Here is a 19,174-nt window from a genome sequence, read left to right on the forward strand (position 1 = left end):
GCTGACGTGAAGCCTGATTCTCTGCTATGACATGCAGACTGATTCTCTGCTGACATGAAGCCAGATCCTCTGTTACGGGACCTCTCTCCTCTGCCTGTGTGTGTGCTGGGCCTAAATATATGCCAATGGACTGTTGCAGTGGTGGCTGACGTGAAGCCTCATTCTCTGCTATGACATGCAGACTGATTCTCTGCTGTCATGAAGCCAGATTGTCTGTTACGGGACCTCTCTGCTCTGCCTGTGTGCTAGGCCTAAATATATGCCAATGGACTGTTGCAGTGGTGGGTGACGTGAAGCCTCATTCTCTGCTATGACATGCAGACTGATTCTCTGCTGTCATGAAGCCAGATTGTCTGTTACGGGACCTCTCTGCTCTGCCTGTGTGCTAGGCCTAAATATATGCCAATGGACTGTTGCAGTGGTGGGTGACGTGAAGCCTCATTCTCTGCTATGACATGCAGACTGATTCTCTGCTGTCATGAAGCCAGATTGTCTGTTACGGGACCTCTCTGCTCTGCCTGTGTGCTAGGCCTAAATATATGCCAATGGACTGTTGCAGTGGTGGGTGACGTGAAGCCTCATTCTCTGCTATGACATGCAGACTAATTCTCTGCTGACATGAAGACAGATTCTCTGTTACGGGACCTCCCTCCTCTGCCTGGGTGCTGGGCCTAAATATATGCCAATGGACTGTTGCAGTGGTGGGTGACGTGAAGCCTCATTCTCTGCTATGACATGCAGACTAATTCTCTGCTGACATGAAGCCAGATTGTCTGTTACGGGACCTCTCTCCTCTGCCTGTGTGTGTGCTGGGCCTAAATATATGCCAATGGACTGTTGCAGTGGTGGCTGACGTGAAGCCTCATTCTCTGCTATGACATGCAGACTAATTCTCTGCTGACATGAAGACAGATTCTCTGTTACGGGACCTCCCTCCTCTGCCTGGGTGCTGGGCCTAAATATATGCCAATGGACTGTTGCAGTGGTGGGTGACGTGAAGCCTGATTCTCTGCTATGACATGCAGACTAATTCTCTGCTGACATGAAGACAGATTCTCTGTTACGGGACCTCTCTCCTCTGCCTGTGTGTGTGCTGGGCCTAAATATATGCCAATGGACTGTTGCAGTGGTGGCTGACGTGAAGCCTCATTCTCTGCTATGACATGCAGACTAATTCTCTGCTGACATGAAGACAGATTCTCTGTTACGGGACCTCCCTCCTCTGCCTGGGTGCTGGGCCTAAATATATGCCAATGGACTGTTGCAGTGGTGGCTGACGTGAAGCCTCATTCTCTGCTATGACATGCAGACTGATTCTCTGCTGACATGAAGCCAGATCGTCTGTTACGGGACCTCTCTGCTCTGCCTGTGTGCTAGGCCTAAATATATGCCAATGGACTGTTGCAGTGGTGGGTGACGTGAAGCCTCATTCTCTGCTATGACATGCAGACTGATTCTCTGCTGTCATGAAGCCAGATTGTCTGTTACGGGACCTCTCTGCTCTGCCTGTGTGCTAGGCCTAAATATATGCCAATGGACTGTTGCAGTGGTGGGTGACGTGAAGCCTCATTCTCTGCTATGACATGCAGACTGATTCTCTGCTGTCATGAAGCCAGATTGTCTGTTACGGGACCTCTCTGCTCTGCCTGTGTGCTAGGCCTAAATATATGCCAATGGACTGTTGCAGTGGTGGGTGACGTGAAGCCTCATTCTCTGCTATGACATGCAGACTGATTCTCTGCTGACATGAAGCCAGATTGTCTGTTACGGGACCTCTCTCCTCTGCCTGTGTGCTAGGCCTAAATATATGCCAATGGACTGTTGCAGTGGTGGCTGACGTGAAGCCTCATTCTCTGCTATGACATGCAGACTAATTCTCTGCTGACATGAAGCCAGATTGTCTGTTACGGGACCTCTCTCCTCTGCCTGGGTGCTGGGCCTAAATTTATGACAATGGACTGTTGCAGTGGTGGCTGACGTGAAGCCTGATTCTCTGCTATGACATGCAGACTGATTCTCTGCTGACATGAAGCCAGATCCTCTGTTACGGGACCTCTCTCCTCTGCCTGTGTGTGTGCTGGGCCTAAATATATGCCAATGGACTGTTGCAGTGGTGGCTGACGTGAAGCCTCATTCTCTGCTATGACATGCAGACTGATTCTCTGCTGACATGAAGCCAGATTCTCTGTTACGGGACCTCTCTCCTCTGCCTGTGTGTGTGCTGGGCCTAAATATATGCCAATGGACTGTTGCAGTGGTGGCTGACGTGAAGCCTCATTCTCTGCTATGACATGCAGACTAATTCTCTGCTGACATGAAGACAGATTCTCTGTTACGGGACCTCCCTCCTCTGCCTGGGTGCTGGGCCTAAATATATGCCAATGGACTGTTGCAGTGGTGGCTGACGTGAAGCCTCATTCTCTGCTATGACATGCAGACTAATTCTCTGCTGACATGAAGACAGATTCTCTGTTACGGGACCTCTCTCCTCTGCCTGGGTGCCGGGGCCTAAATATCTGAGAATGGACTGTTCCAGTGGTGGGTGACGGGAAGCCAGATTCTCTGCTATGGAACCTCTCTCCAATTGATTTTGGTTAATTTTTATTTATTTAATTTTTAATTTAATTAATTTCCCTATCCACATTTGTTTGCAGGGGATTTACCTACATGTTGCTGCCTTTTGCAGCCCTCTAGCTCTTTCCTGGGCTGTTTTACAGCCTTTTTAGTGCCGAAAAGTTCGGGTCCCCATTGACTTCAATGGGGTTCGGGTTCGGGACGAAGTTCGGATCGGGTTCGGATCCCGAACCCGAACATTTCCGGGATGTTCGGCCGAACTTCTCGAACCCGAACATCCAGGTGTTCGCTCAACTCTAACTATGAGCTCTAATGTTGGGAATGTGATGCTGGTAAGAACGCATTTTACTTTATGGCAGTTTTGTTATTGCCAGCGTTTTGTCATGTTATAGATGCATCTAATGCTTTCATAGATAATTACCATCCATTATGGTGTAATTGTATGTAATCAGAAATCTTACCCCCAACCCTACCCAAGGCAATAGTCAGATGCACAGCAGTTGGCTCAAACATAGAGGTGAGCAAGAAGGATTTACAGTTCTCTTACTGGAACCCCCTTCTCTTCTTCTCGTTTAGCGTTGACTTGGTCAGATAGAATTAATATTAATTAGATCTCTCTAATGTCACGAGAAGTCAATGGAAGTAATTTAACAAATGGTTCCCACTACTATAGTATGTCTGTTAGTGTCTTCATCTATGAAAGGACCTGTCACCACTCCTGAAGTCTGTTTTCGTAAATAATTGTGTTCTACATGAAATGACAATTCAGTTTGGAAAATGTATTCTTATGGATTTATGTTGTGCCATTCCTCTATTATTCCTGCTGGAATGAAGGTACATCTAGAAGTTACAAGTGGAGGGTGTCCCTGCACAGTCTGACACTGGTACATCAGTGCTGCCATTGGCAGACTGTGCAGGAACACACTCCCAACTGGTAACACCCTTTAGACCCAATCACAAAAGAAGTCTCCAGGCTCCTCTCTTCTTTTTGCACTACCAAGTGCACTACTGACTTTATACTCTCACACCTCCTTCAGTCTCTCTTCCTAGCTCTCACTACTCAAATCTTCAACCTCACTCTCTTTTCTGGTATCTTCTCTCAACCCATATTGCACAACTAACTACAGGCCTGTCTCTAATCTCTCCTTTATCTCTAAATTCTTGGAGCTCCTGGTCTACTCTTGTCTAATCCACTATTTCTCCTCTAACTCTCTCCTTGATCCATTACAATATGGTTTCTGCACCCAACATTCTACAGAAACTGCCCTTATCAAAGTGACAAACCACCTTCTGACAGCAAAATGCAACAGTGACTACTCTGTACTAATTCTCCCTGATCACTACTACAGAATTTGACTGTAGACCACATCACCTCCTCACCATGCTCCAATCTATTGGCCTTAAGGACACCTTTCTCTCTTGGTTTTCTTCCTATACTGTCTCTCTTACTGTATCTATCACAGTGCAGTTCACTGTGACAGTTGTGGCCATGTAGGCTGGCTGCATGCCCTCTCGCATACTGGCTGCAGACTGACTCCTGTGTAAGTTGGTTGCTTGGGGTTGCATGCTGGCTGCGGTGTTGTGTATAAACTGTTGCCTGTCAATGTGTGTACTCCCCGTTTCTGCATCTCAGTGCAGTTCTTGTCACTGTTGCTGTGCAGGCTGGCTGCAGGTTCTCCTGCATACTGGCTGCAGGCTTTCTCCTGTGTATTATGGTTACTTGGGAATGTGTGCTGGCTGTGGCCTTTAGTCTGTGAACTGTGCCTGAGTAAGTGGATGCTCCATTACTTGCTGATGTCTGATACTGGTAGGGTTAACATTCCCTGGTCTGTTCCTTGGTGTGGCTTATCAGGTGCCCTCATTATGCAGCTATTTCTATCTGTGAGCTGTGGGGCTTGTGGTCAGTCTGTCTCGTGCCTTGCTGGGTGTAGCCCCTTGCTGCTGCCCAGGGGGTTTTGCCATATGCCCTTCTGTGTGGTGTCACCTGGTAAAGTGATGTTGTTGTTATATCCTTGTCCATGCCTTGCCTGATCTTATGTACCTGTTCTGATGTTGTATCCTGTCTGTTCCATGTTTTGCCTAGCAGTGTAACTGCTTCTTATCCTGTCTGTTCCATGTCTTTCCTGCACTGCTTTCTGTTCCTGTCCTGTGTATGTCCTGCCTTCATGAGATGGCTTCTGGGTTCTCTGGAGGGAAGACATCTAGTCTGTGTGCAGCTCTGTCTGTGACCACCATGCTTCCGTTCCGCATAGGGTCCAGACATCAGCTTGTGTGTTGGTTTCTGTTTGTCTTGTCTGTACTGTGTCTTGTGTGATTATGTTTGGTTCCAGTCTTTTGTCTGTGTTTACTGCTGGTGCTTTCACCAGAGTGGTTTTCTGCAGGTAGCAGCTGAGTGTACCAGGACCATACTGGAGGTGGGACCAGTGAGCCCTCGGCCAAGTTCATCACCACCACCTGGGCTCTGTGAATAATGGGACTCACTGGCTCTTTGCCCTCTGGGGTTTGCCTCTAGTTTACCAGTGCACTTGGTTTAGTGGTAGTGCTACCACTATTGCCTAACTTGATTATCTTCTACTGTCATGTTCATCTATTACGTGTGTAATAAAGTATTCTGTTAGTTTCCTGGTCTGTCATTTTACTGTGCCATGTTTGCATGACGTTCCAGAGGTCTGCCTGGTTCTCCGGAACATGACAGTATTGTTTGCTGGCTCTACTTCCCCTCCTCACCCTCCTGCTGTTGAGGTTCCTCTGGTCTTGTTTCCTCTCCTCTTTTCTCTCTACACGGGCTGATCTGGACAGAGTATAAGCAGATTTGGTTTTAAGTACCATGTCTATGCCGATTACACCCATTATTTATTTCATCCCATGATATAACTGCTGTGTGCTATCTCTAACATTATGTCTCTCTCAATCTGAAACTGAATCTTTCAAAAACAAAACTACTTGTGTTTTCTCCATCTAATAACCTGATATCTCCATCTCAGTGTGTGGCACTACCAACATGCGTAGGCAGCACGCCCTCTGTCTTGATGTTATGTTTGACACTGATCTTTCCTTCATCCCCTATATTTAATTGATTGTCCGGTAATATCACCTGCACCTACATCTCTACAATCTACACCCTGATCCATTACCATCTCAATTACTGTAATTCATTACTAATTAGTCTCACCCTCACCAGACTTTCCCCTCTCCAATCTATCCGGAATGCCTCCACCCTGTGCCAGTCATTGCACTGGTTACCCATACAGTACAGTATTTAATTTAAACTACTTATCCTCACCCAGCTCTTTATTTCTGACTACCTTCCTATCCATGCTCTCCGTTCAGCCAATGACTTAAGACTTACATCCACCATAATCCGAATCTCTCACTCCTGTCTTCAAGACTTCTCTTGATCTACACCTATTCTCTGGAATGCCCTACCCCAAGCAATTAGGTTAATTCACAACATCTAAAGTTCTAGCAACTCCCTAAGAACACATCTTTTTAGTGTGGCCTATCATATCCCCTAATCTAACTCTTCTTCATTCAACCCCTTCATCATCATTCTTCTGAACTTGATCCATCATTAAATATCCACATCCTGTGCACTCAGAAGCACTACAGATATCGGCTGGTGACCATTGTACAAGTACTTGTTACCTTCTGTGTCACCTCTATGTCCTCATAGATTGTAAGATCTTGCAAGCAGGGGCCTCATTCCTCTTGTTTTAACCCTCTTACCCCTGGAAGATTTTTTTGTTTTTGCATTTTCATTTATAACTCCCAGGATTCTCTTCTGCCTTCTAAGTTGGCGTCCATCTGAAGTTGTCCGACTTCCTGATGCATACTGTGCATTTGGTAGCCCAAGACTTCCTGCTGCCCTTGGACTGGCCATCCCTGCTCGTGTGAGCAGGGCCAGACAAGTAGGAAATGTCTTAGGCTACCAATGCGTTAACAGCGATGAGGCCATCTTGGATGGCAGAATAGGAGCCTGAGAATTAATGGATCTACAACTAAAAGGATGAAAAGGAGGGCATCATGTAAGTTTTCTGTTCCCCAGTTAATGTGATTTTTTTTCTTGAACGAGATTCTATTCTATAGCTGTGTAGCTATTCAGGGATACATCCCTAGCGGAATCTGTAGTAGGATTTGTGATTCCTTGCGGCCCAGAGGTGGCCTTACCATCTCTAGACCTAGACAAACTAAAATTTGCAGATATAACAATTCTTTCTCACATATTAGCTGTGACGAGAGTTGCAATAGCAAAAAAATGGAAAAGTAGAGAACTTCCTCCCATCTCTGAAATTGTAGCTAAAATTCCTTGTTTTACGATCCCTTCGTACTAAGGTCACCATACTGCAATTACTGGTATGTGAAGTATTGAAAGAAGTGACTAAAACAATTTATGATCAGTCTTATATCTTCTAAATATTTCATATTTATACGGATACATTATCAAAAAGGTATACTATACTATAAAGATTGTATTCTTTTCCCTTTTCTTTACATTTTTACAGAGATTTGCTTGTCTTTTTTTTCTCCTACTGACCTGAACATATGTAAGTGTATGTGGGGGGTTCAGTCAGCTCAACCCTATATGCAGGTGCATATTGCTATCGCACTCTGCAACCAGCACTCTGCCCTGCCTCTATGCTGGATGTTGAATGAGGCATTAGTGTACATTTTGGCCAAAGTGTAATAAGCCACTCACCACGTCAAGGTCGCCTCTATGAGTGGTCCCTAACACTAGTTCCTACCTGTTATGGGCCATGACAGCCACACAAAGTTCAGGCAGCGCAGGTACAGCATGCACGCCAGGCACACTCTGCTTTTAACCCCGTCCGGTGCCATAACAGCTTCCATCGGATCCAGGGATGCAAGTACCAACATGCATGCTGAGCCCACTATATACTTTTCCTGGAGCCAAATGGCTACTGGTAGGCGCTGTAAAAACAGACTCAGTTTAATACTGACTTTAAAATCAGCCTCCAGGGCAGACTAACTGGTCAGGTGTGCATGACTGCATGGAGATCTCCAAACCTCCAATATACAGTACAGACCAAAAGTTTGGTCACACCTTCTCATTCAAAGAGTTTTCTTTATTTTCATGACTATGAAAATTGTAGATTCACACTGAAGGCATCAAAACTATGAATTAACACATGTGGAATTATATACATAACAAAAAAGTGTGAAACAACTGAAAATATGTCATATTCTAGGTTCTTCAAAGTAGCCACCTTTTGCTTTGATTACTGTTTTGCACACTCTTGGCATTCTCTTGATGAAATTCAAGAGGTAGTCACCTGAAATGGTTTTCACTTCACAGGTGTGCCCTGTCAGGTTTAATAAGTGGGATTTCTTGCCTTATAAATGGGGTTGGGACCATCAGTTGCGTTGTGGAGAAGTCAGGTGGATACACAGCTGATAGTCCTACTGAATAGACTGTTACAATTTGTATTATGGCAAGAAAAAAGCAGCTAAGTAAAGAAAAACGAGTGGCCATCATTACTTTAAAAAATGAAGGTCAGTCAGTCCAAAAAATTGGGAAAACTTTGAAAGTGTCCCCAAGTGCAGTCACAAAAACCATCAAGCGCTACAAAGAAACTGGCTCACATGCAGACCGCCCCAGGAAAGGAAGACCAAGAGTCACCTCTGCTGCGGAGGATAAGTTCATCTGAGTCACCAGCCTCAGAAATCGCAGGTTAACAGCAGCTCAGATTAGAGACCAGGTCAATGCCACACAGAGTTCGAGCAGCAGACACATCTCTAGAACAACTGTTAAGAGGAGACTATGTGAATCAGGCCTTCATGGTAGAATATCTGCTAGGAAACCACTGCTAAGGACAGGCAACAAGCAGAAGAGACTTGTTTGGGCTAAAGAACACAAGGAATGGACATTAGACCAGTGGAAATCTGTGCTTTGGTCTGATGAGTCCAAATTTTAGATCTTTGGTTCCAACCACCGTGTCTTTATGCGATGCAGAAAAGGTGAACGGATGGATTCTACATGCCTGGTTCCCACCGTGAAGCATGGAGGAGGAGGTGTGATGGTGTGGGGGTGCTTTTCTGGTGACACTGTTGGGGATTTATTCAAAATTGAAGGCATACTGAACCAGCATGGCTACCACAGCATCTTGCAGCGGCATGCTATTCCATCCGGTTTGCGTATAGTTGGACCATCATTTATTTTTCAACAGGACAATGACCCCAAACACACCTCCAGGCTGTGTAAGGGCTATTTGACCATGAAGGATAATGATGGGGTGCTGCGCCAGATGACCTGGCCTCCACAGTCACCGGACCTGAACCCAATCAAGATGGTTTGGGGTGAGCTGGACTGCAGAGTGAAGGCAAAAGGGCCAACAAGTGCTAAGCATCTCTGGGAACTCCTTCAAGACTGTTGGAAGACCATTTCAGGTGACTACCTCTTGAAGCTCATCAAGAGAATGCCAAGAGTGTGCAAAGCAGTAATCAAAGCAAAAGGTGGCTACTTTGAAGAACCTAGAATATGACATATTTTCAGTTGTTTCACACTTTTTTGTTATGTATATAATTCCACATGTGTTAATTCATAGTTTTGATGCGTTCAGTGTGAATCTACAATTGTCATAGTCATGAAAATAAAGAAAACTCTTTGAATGAGAAGGTGTATCCAAACTTTTGGTCTGTACTGTATACTACAAAGAAAAAAATGTGGGGGGTTCAGTCAGCACAACCCTGTATGCAGGTGCACATATATTGGAGGCATGGCGATCTCCATGCAGTCATGCACACCTGACCAGTAAGTTTGCCCTGGAGGCTGGTTTTAAAGTCAGTATAAAACTGAGTCTGCTTTTATAGCACCTACCAGTAGCCATTTGGCTCCAGGAGAAGTATATAGTGGGCTCAGCATGCATGTTGGTACTTGCATCCCTGGATCCGATGGAAGCTGTTATGGCACCAGACGGGGTTAAAAGCAGAGTGTGCCTGGCGTGCATGCTGTACCTGCGCTCCCTGGACTTTGTGTGGCTGTCATGGCCCATAACAGGTAGGAACTAGTGTTAGGGACCACTCATAGAGGCGACCTTGACGTGGTGAGTGGCTTATTACGCTTTGGCCAAAATGTACACTAATGCCTCATTCAACATCCAGCATAGAGGCAGGGCAGAGTGCTGGTTGCAGAGTGCGATTGCATTTGTGTTTTTATGTAAGTGTATACCCATATGTTTGTATCCATATGCAATTGACCTCAATTATAAAAAAATATATAAGCAAGTACTTTTTAAAGGGTTATTTCGGTTACATGAAGTTATCCCATATCAGAGTAGGGGATAACAATTAGTTTGCTGAGGGTCTGACCACTGGGACCCCCACGATCACTTGAAAGGGGCCGCCAACCCCAGAAATCAATTGAGGTTGTGCATACACACTGCTGCTTCATTCATATCTATGGGACTGCAGAGGTAGCTGAAAGCTGTATTCGGATAAATTTGGCAGTCCCATAGATAATAAATGGATAACTTCATCTAACCAGAATACCCATTAAAGCATATTAGACATGCTTCTCTGTGGCCACAGTTCACAAAAGGGATTTTTTGGAAACGTTTGACAGGTTTACTACTATATGAAGATATAGGACGCAATTTATTCAAACGTATAATTTATAATAAAATACACTCTATTAAAATACACTGTATTAAAAACATGTGAAATAAAGTTTTTTTATGTATTTTGGCTAGAGAAAAAATAGCACAAAAAATCCTCAATCCTCACTGGGCTATCCCCATATAGGTTTATAGTTGGTAAGGGGGGGGGGGGGGGGGGGGGAGGACAGTTGTGCAATTTGATCTCAATCCAAACAGATAATATTCATCCAAAATAAATCAATACATGAACACGTTCCACATATGTTGCTTTTCCTTTGTGCTTGATACTTTTTTGCAAAATGTATCTAATCTCCGTTGTATCAACAGAGTAATGATGCAGTCCGACCTACTACCGGTTGTTTAACACAGAAAGGTCCTTGGCATATTATTAAATGCAATGTGCTATCTCTCCTTACGGTAGCTTTGCCTCATAGATTTTGTACCCAGTGTCTGGGCTTACCTTCGCCTGGGTCTTTAGTTGCGGGGGCTTGCGAATGGATTTCTACTCCGTTTCTAGGAGCCGGCGTCCCGGCTATGGAGTTTGTCGCGTCCCACGCGTGCTTCCCGGCTGGTTTCAAGGGCTGGCTCAATACAAGAGTTACGCACTTCCAGCTTTCGGCGCAGGTCAATGACGTAGTGAGGTCTACTCTTTATGTCAGAAAACGTTTTATCTTCTTCTTTATAGTGCACTTATGTCCATAGGAAACGGGGTATATGTCCAAAGTTTCACCAGACACGTGACATAAAGACCTCACTACGTCATTGACCTGCGCCGAAAGCTGGAAGTACGTAACTCTGGGTCGCAAGCCCCCGCAACTAAATACCCAGGCGAAGGTAAGCCCAGACACTGGGTACAAACTATATGAGGCAAAGCTACCGTAAGGAGAGATAGCACATTGCATTTAATAATATGCCAAGGACCTTTCTGTGTTAAACAACCGGTAGTAGGTCGGACTGCATCATTACTCTGTTGATACAACGGAGATTATATACATTTTGCAAAAAAGTATCAAGCACAAAGGAAAAGCAACATATGTGGAACGTGTTCATGTATTTCTGATACACCTTTAACAACCAGGATTAGTCAGTGGTAATACAGCACATGTATGCATTTTTCTATACTTGAATATAGGACAGATATGTAAAATTTAATGCGTTCTTATGAATTGGATATCTATGCCATTTTATAAATTTGATTTATTTTGGATGAATATTATCTGTTTGGATTGAGATCAAATTGCACAACTGTCCTCCTCCTCCCCCCTTACCAACTATAAACCTATATGGGGATAGCCCAGTGAGGATTGAGGATTTTTTCTGCTATTTTTTCTCTAGCCAAAATACATCAAAAACTTTATTTCACATGTTTTTAATACAGTGTATTTTAATAGAGTGTATTTTATTATAAATTATACGTTTGAATAAATTGCGTCCTATATCTTCATATATGAGTGTCCATCCATATTTTTTCAACATTTTAATCCAATTTTGAGGGGTGTCTCAAATTTTGGTTGGTGCACCTACCTTGAGAGAGCAGAGGTGAGCGGATCCCTAAAAAATCTTTTTAAGGTTTACTACTAGACAGTAGGAGCATTATTGTGTATGTCTATATACAAGACTAGTTTCACATATCACATATGCGCTAAAGGTATCCAGAAGACTGTTCCAGTGTTATCTCCTCTGACAAGTCCAAGGAACCCCAGGCCAAAAAAGTGAACAGCACCTTTGATAGAGCCAATATCCAATATTGAAAAAAAGGTGCAAATACAGTAAATATCCTCTTAAATTTTATGTATTTACATTGATTTAATGGCATATTGATCCTTTTTAGTAATATGCCTCAGTCGTTTCTACCGTATATGTATTATATAAAACTATTATATTGTATAATATTATAATACTATATTATACAGAATTTAAAAGCAGTAAGGACAGTATACATATAGCAGGCATATTTTGCAGGAAAACATTGTATTGATATATTGTGAAGCATAATAATTCTAGTACCAACTATTCAGCAATAAACATGCCAACCATGTGGTGAACTGAAAGTACAATAAAACACATATGCCACTGTTAACAGCAATCTGCTCTCATTACATCTCCAAATTATTTATTTAGCATAAGTGTAGCAAAGGAGCAATCATGTACAGTAGTTTAGAGTTTCCTAACTGCTCCACGTGTTAGCGAAGCTTTAATATTACAGTGGATTTTTGTAAACCACATGCGAACATCTGTTCATGCCGTATTAGTTTGTGGTTTTCTTGCTAAGCCTTTCACACTGTTCCCTTTTCAGTGTTTTATTTAAAACAAACCTGTGTCCACTAGATGGCAGTGTTCCAACTGATAAACTCATCTCTGCAAGCAATAAGACAGAAATAATTCTAAACCATCTTTCTAGACGTATGGAATGTAATAGAAATCTGCAAATCATTCCCAAAGTCTCTTTTGTTTGGTCCATAAGGGTTAGGTTCATCATTTGTGTCTGCGTTTAACATGGACAGCACGGTGGCTCAGTGCTTAGCACTGGTGCCTTGCAGCGGGCGCTTTAGCTGCCAGGTTTTTGTTTCATACAGCAGACACCCGGGGCTAATGACTGCATCAGGCAGTATAGAAACAAAAGACCGGCACTCCGAAGTTGCTGATGAGGTGAGTTTATTGGTCACGTATTACATTTGTGGCGCGCGTTTCGGCACACGTAGTGCCTTTCTCAAACTGTGTTACTGTGGCCACAGAGTTTTTTCCAGCTTACTACTACATCGTCTGCAATATTAGGTGGCGCCTTTACAAAGTACAATTTATTCCACACAAAAAAAGCCCTCATATGGCTATGTAAATGGAAAAATAAAAACGTTATGGCTCTGGAAAGACGGAGTAAAAAACCAAAATGCTAATGCATTAAATCACCAAGAGTAGAAGGGGTTAAAGACCGTTTATCACCAAACAGTGACCTTTTTTATATAACATCATTATGGTGCACCTAGTGAAAATAGAAGGAATTTCTGGTGTTCAAATATGCTTTTCAGGCATATCATCTTCCTCTGTTGTTTGATAACAAATCTGCACTGGAATACATTGAGAGGACTTCTCCTTGAGTCCTCTCCATTATGTGCGCATGCTCAGCAGTCCTCTCTGTGACACGCATCGGCCTGTAGGGGGAGGCACGGGGATGGAGAGTGGAGAGGAGAGGAGTGGGGCCGAGGAAATGAGGGTGGTTGTAGTTCTCATGGTGGCTAACCCCGATGCCAGCTCTCACCCAGGCTGCATGGGCAGTGAATGGAGATGAGCACCCTTTGTTCCCCGTAGGGCACACCCTGGGATTGGGACTTTTGTCTGGTGGCAGGTGGGGTGCCCTTGATCGTGGATGTTTAGCAGTGTGCAAGGCAGGAGAACAGGTTCAGATGTCATTGGATGGTGGAGGCAGTTTCCAGGGCCGCTTGGTTAGCACAAATAAAGTCTCTTTTTACTGACTAGATTATGAGGGTTGCAGCACAAATATAAGCAGTATGCACAGTTTTCAAGTATTTCATAAGGCAATAATTCTCCTGAAGGCTCAGTATTAGGAGTAGGCAGTAGGATGTCCCCCTCGAAGTCTGCATCTAAATTTACCATACAGTCTCTCCAAATGATTACAGTCATGCAAACTCTCATTAAACTTTCTGCAGTTCTTAGCTGCAGGAAGCAGTCCTTAAATGGGTTGTCAATTTGTCTCAGAAGCGTGGTGGGCACCAGAAGCAATTAATCCAAACCATGGGCTGTAAAGTCCAAAACCATAGGTGTGTGTTACCTTTACTGTCACAGTCTGTATGGTCCTCAACCTTCTGTATAAATTCCATATTTCTTTCTTCAGAGATTGTTCCTTAGTAAACTTGCTTTTCCTGGCACTATCAAGGCCTGTTAGGCAGGGCTCACCAAAACAGGTTTTCAATCTAGCTTGGCTTGTTAGTAACTCCCTACACAACCCTAGCCAGGGAAAATGGGACCAGTCCATACCCTGGCAACTGGTTTCAAATGAGCTATTTTGAGCCAGGGGCAGAAGTACTATTCATGTAGTACTGTACGTGTTTTGTTATTTTCTGACCTGTTAGAAAGGTAAAAGATGTAAACTGTAGTGAAGGTAATTTTCTTATCAGTGACTGTATATGTGAGTTATAACCTCCCTTCTGAGTCTTAGTTGTGTCATGTGACCAACACTCTGATCTCCAACTGACACAGGACAGGAAGTCAGTGTAGGAGAAAGCAAGCCTGACGTGCCGTCTCCTACATGAATACATAAATAGACTCAGTGATCCTGGTGGAGGAAAACCAACTAGGGATCATGCACCCACAAAAAAACACTTGGGCAAGTGCTGTGGTCAACTTTGTGCTCAAGGACAGGAAGTCAGTTACATCTCTATTCATTCCTATAAAAATGGCGTTGAGGCTCCTATAGCAATGCCTAGAGAAACTGACTTTCTTTCCACACATAAGATGTTGTGTTATTTTGAGATTCAGAGTGTTGACCACATGACATAGCTGAGGATCCAGAAGGGAGGTTATAACTCATAAATACAGTCACTGGTAAGAAGATTACTCTCACTATAGCTTACATCATGTACCTTTCTAACAGGTCAGAGAATAAAACAATTTGTGGGAGCCATCATTTAAATCTCCTTGACCTCAATACAAAATCTGTAATAGGGCCTTCTACTGATCAGGTGGCATTTAAAATACTATGATGCAGGGGGAGAGAAAGAAAAGTCCTGGGCGGCACTGCTCGGTACTGTTACTGCCAAACAAACATCCAGCGAACCGTATATATGCAGTGTGCGAGGTGCTCAGCTCAGGGAAACACAAGATGGAACTTGATTGCAGGTACAAGAAATGACAGGCGGCACTCACCACCGCAGTTACAATGCTTCTTTATTCATCCAACACACATGGAGACAAAGTAAGGGCTGGGGCAGACAGCAGATCACGGAGCGCGGAAGTAACGACGGCTGTTTCGCGCTGCTGCGATTCTTCCGGCTACTGTCAGTGTGTTGGATGAATAAAGAAGCATTTTAACTGCAGTGGTGAGTGCCGCCTGTCATTTCTTATCTTGTACCTGCAATCAAGGCATTTAAAATACTGCTTCCTTTTCATTGGACAGGGAGGTCCTTAGCTACAAGTGCGCAGGGGCAACTTCTGACTCTGTCCTATCTATAGCTGTGCCACTGTGAAGGAAATCTAGGGCGGACTGGGAACTTAATGTGGCCCAGTTTTGTAGTTGGGTCCAAATGAATGAAAGTCATGGCCAGCAATACCATACTGTGGCACATTATACCACCCCAACAATTACCACAGTCCATCACAAAATACTGCTGCCAGCAGCACAGAATACATCCCCAAAACTTCCACTGGCCGGCTGTGAGGAGGGCTCAGGCGGCCCCCAGGGCATTGGCCTAACAGAGAATTTCCCTGTAAGGTCTATGGCCAATTCACTCCTGAGGAAATCTGAACCCTTTTCACCAATCTAAAACACAGAAAATGTTCTGGGTAAAGCTCCTTCCAAATGCATAAACTTTCTGATTTTTGAAAGTGCTAGTACTGCTCGGAGGCATTGTTACTTGAGTCCTCTATGCTCTTCAGATATTATATTCTCTCTTAGAGCTCCTGTATATATTCAATGTAAACATGAAAGGAACTGTGAGCAGATCAATCATAGGATTTCTCCATTCTCTAGTCAGAGAATACAGCTGCTATAAAGGGTGCATGCAGTCTGCTAGCAGTACAGGGAATTTGACTTTCATGTGCTTGCCATTCTTTGCTACTGGAATTGCTTCTAGTTTTTTGAAAGTTGCATTTATTTAACCCTTAAAGAGCAGGCCAATTTTCTTTTTTGTGCTTTGATTTTTATATTATTTTCTGCCGTCCAATAGCCATAACTTTTTAAATTTTTAGTTCACATAGCCATATGACAGCTTATTTTTTACCTTATTTGCTTATGCATCATAGCTTATATTGCAAAAAGAGAGAAAAAAAAACAAATCTCTTTTCCGCCATGGTTTTTAGTGTCTAGTTTTTACAGCATTTAGTGTGAGCTAAAAGTAACATGACACTCATATTCTGCAGGTCAGTAGGATTTCGGCAATACCAAATTTATATACAGATGTAGCAGTATTTACAGTCACAGTCATAATGTGTTAACTAGATATGATACGTCACCAACTATGACTGTTAACACTGCTACATCTGTAGTTTCTACTATGTTTTACTATAAATAACAACCTTAGAAAAAGATTCTTTGCATTGCTGCATTCTGAAACCCTTTTTATATTTCCAGCGACAGAGTGCTTACTTTTTTGCAGTATGAGCTATAATTTATATTGGAACCATTTTGGGGTACATACAACTTTTTGATCACGTATTACTATTTTTATATTTTAATATTTTAGAGATTTTTTTTATGTGCTTATACCAAGTATGAATTTTTTTATTGTTTATTTTTATAAGTAAAATTAAGAAGTGAAGGGAGTGATTTGATTTTTAAAAATGGGGAGAGCGTGCACAGCTCTGAGCTCAACCCACACCTCTGTCCCTGCCTACTTGCATGGCCCGCCCTAGGCGACGGTGTACAACTGGACGACGTTCCCTAAACTGAGTACATGCTGGGCCTTAAAGGGATTCTGTCACCAGGTTTCACCCCTTTAAGATAAAAATATGCTTATGTTCAGGGTGCCTTCACGATTCCTAATGTGGTCTTATAAATGTAAGCTGTACGCTCATTTTGCTAAAAAAAAACGCTATTACTAACCTGTCAATCAAAAAAATAAGGTGCCCAAGGGGATGTAAATGGATCCAAGCTGCTGGCCGCACCCGCCGCCGTTTGTGCCCAGCGCCGCCTCATAATCTTCTGTGACGCCTCCCGCTCTCCCTCCCTCCCCCTCCTCCTGCTGTAACATCGCTGTGACGCCTCCTGCTCTCCCTCCCTCCCCCCTCCTCCTGCTGTAACATCGCTGTGACGCCTCCCGCTCTCCCTCCCTCCCTCCTCCTCCTGCTGTAACATTGTGATGTTACAGCAGGAGGAGGGGGGAGGGAGGGAGAGCGGGAGGCGTCACAGCGATGTTACAGCAGGAGGAGGGGGGAGAGCGGAAGGCGTCACAGCGATGTTACAGCAGGAGGAGGGGGGAGGCGTCACAGCGATGTTACAGCAGGAGGAGGGGGGAGGCGTCACAGCGATGTTACAGCAGGAGGAGGGGGAGGGAGGGAGAGCGGGAGGCACCACAGAAGATTATGAGGCGGCGCTGAGGTCGGGAAAGGCGACGCTGGGCACGAACGGCGGCGGGTGCGGCCGTCAGCTTGGATCCATTTACATCCCCTTGGGCACCTTATTTTTTTGATTGACAGGTTAGTAATAGCGTTTTTTTAGCAAAATGAGCCTACAGATTACATTTATAAGACCACATTAGGAATCGTGAAGGCACCCTGAACATAAGCATATTTTTATCTTAAAGGGGTGAAACCTGGTGACAGAATCCCTTTAAAGGGAACAATGAAACTGGAGAAAATAATAAACAAAGTGACAGGCAGGCACAGAGGGGTAAATACACAAACAATGCAAATATAAGCAGTGTTCAAAATACAAGACGAAAGATACATATAAAAGAGTAAGCAAGGTCAAAACTAGCCGAGGTCAGTGCCAGGAGGTCACGTCAGTACAAAAGAATAACCAAATCACAACAAACACAAGCCGAGGTCCGAATGCCAGGAGGTCAAGTCAATACAGAGGAAACAGCAGAAGCGGGGTCAAGGAAACAGAGCCGAGGTCAAGGTACAATACAAACCAATACAGAGAGCTTGGTAAATGAAAATACCTTATTCACAGGCAACCTGAGGCCAGCAGGCTTCCTGTTTAAATAGACCTGAGTCGTGAGTCACATGACGTGGCCGGCATTACGTGACTCACAGCAGCCCAACCCAGCCGAGCACCGATCATCATTATCGGCGCTCGGCTCTCCTGCAGCTCGCCTGCTGTCATGGAGACAAGGACGCAGGCTATTTCTTTGTCCCTCTCTTTGCGCTGGGTGCCGGCGGTGCTGCGAAGGATGCACTTGTCGCCGGCCCCTCGTTACAATGAGATTTTTTACTGTAGTTCAGTCCCCTTAGTGGACTTGTATATGTGATCTTCTCATCGCTTGTACCATAGACTGCAATGGAATACTATTGCAGTCTACCGAATTTCGCCAAGCTTTCTGTTAATCTGTGCTACAGGCAGGACTTAACAGGCAGTCTGCTATCAAAAGCCTGGGATCCTTCACAAGGTCCCAGGCTGGCATAGCAATCAATCAGATGCCGAGCCTCCTCCCACTGTCTAATACATGAGATGCCACGGTAGGGCTGAAACGATTACTCGATTGAATCGAGTAATTTGACACAAAAAAATCCTCCATGCAAATTTTTTGCATCGAGGATTCATTTGTGTCATGTGACCACGGAGCGGGAGTGAAGCTCTTGATATTACTCACTACTCCATGGTCACACGCCGGCTCGCACCGCACTGCTCTGTATCCTGACACATTGTCAGGTCATAGTGCACGTAGGCACGTACTATGACCCGATGCTGTGTGATGTCAGGAAGACAGTGCAGCGCGCAGAGAAGATGATGAGGAGCTGTGGAGGTCACGCCCCTACAGGAGAGGTAAGTACTGGTGCTGGGAACATGGCTAGGAGGGGGAGATGGTGGCATTGGGGGGCAAGCTGGTGGCACTGGGGGGCAGATGGTGGCACTGGGTGGCAAGCTGGTGGCCCTGGGGGGCAAGCTGGTGGCACTGGGGTGCAGCTGGTGGCTCTGGGGAAATCTGGTGGCACTGAGTGGGGAAGCTGGTGGCACTGTGGTGGCAACTGGTGGCACTGGGGGCAGCCAATGGCACTGGGGTGGCATCTGGTGGCACTGGGGGGCAGCTGATGGCACTGGGGGACATCTGATGGCACTGGGGGGCAGCTGATGGCACTAAGGAGGCACCTGA

The sequence above is a fragment of the Bufo gargarizans genome, chromosome 2, assembly GCF_014858855.1.
Source record: "Bufo gargarizans isolate SCDJY-AF-19 chromosome 2, ASM1485885v1, whole genome shotgun sequence".
NCBI classification, from domain to species: Eukaryota; Metazoa; Chordata; class Amphibia; order Anura; family Bufonidae; genus Bufo; species Bufo gargarizans.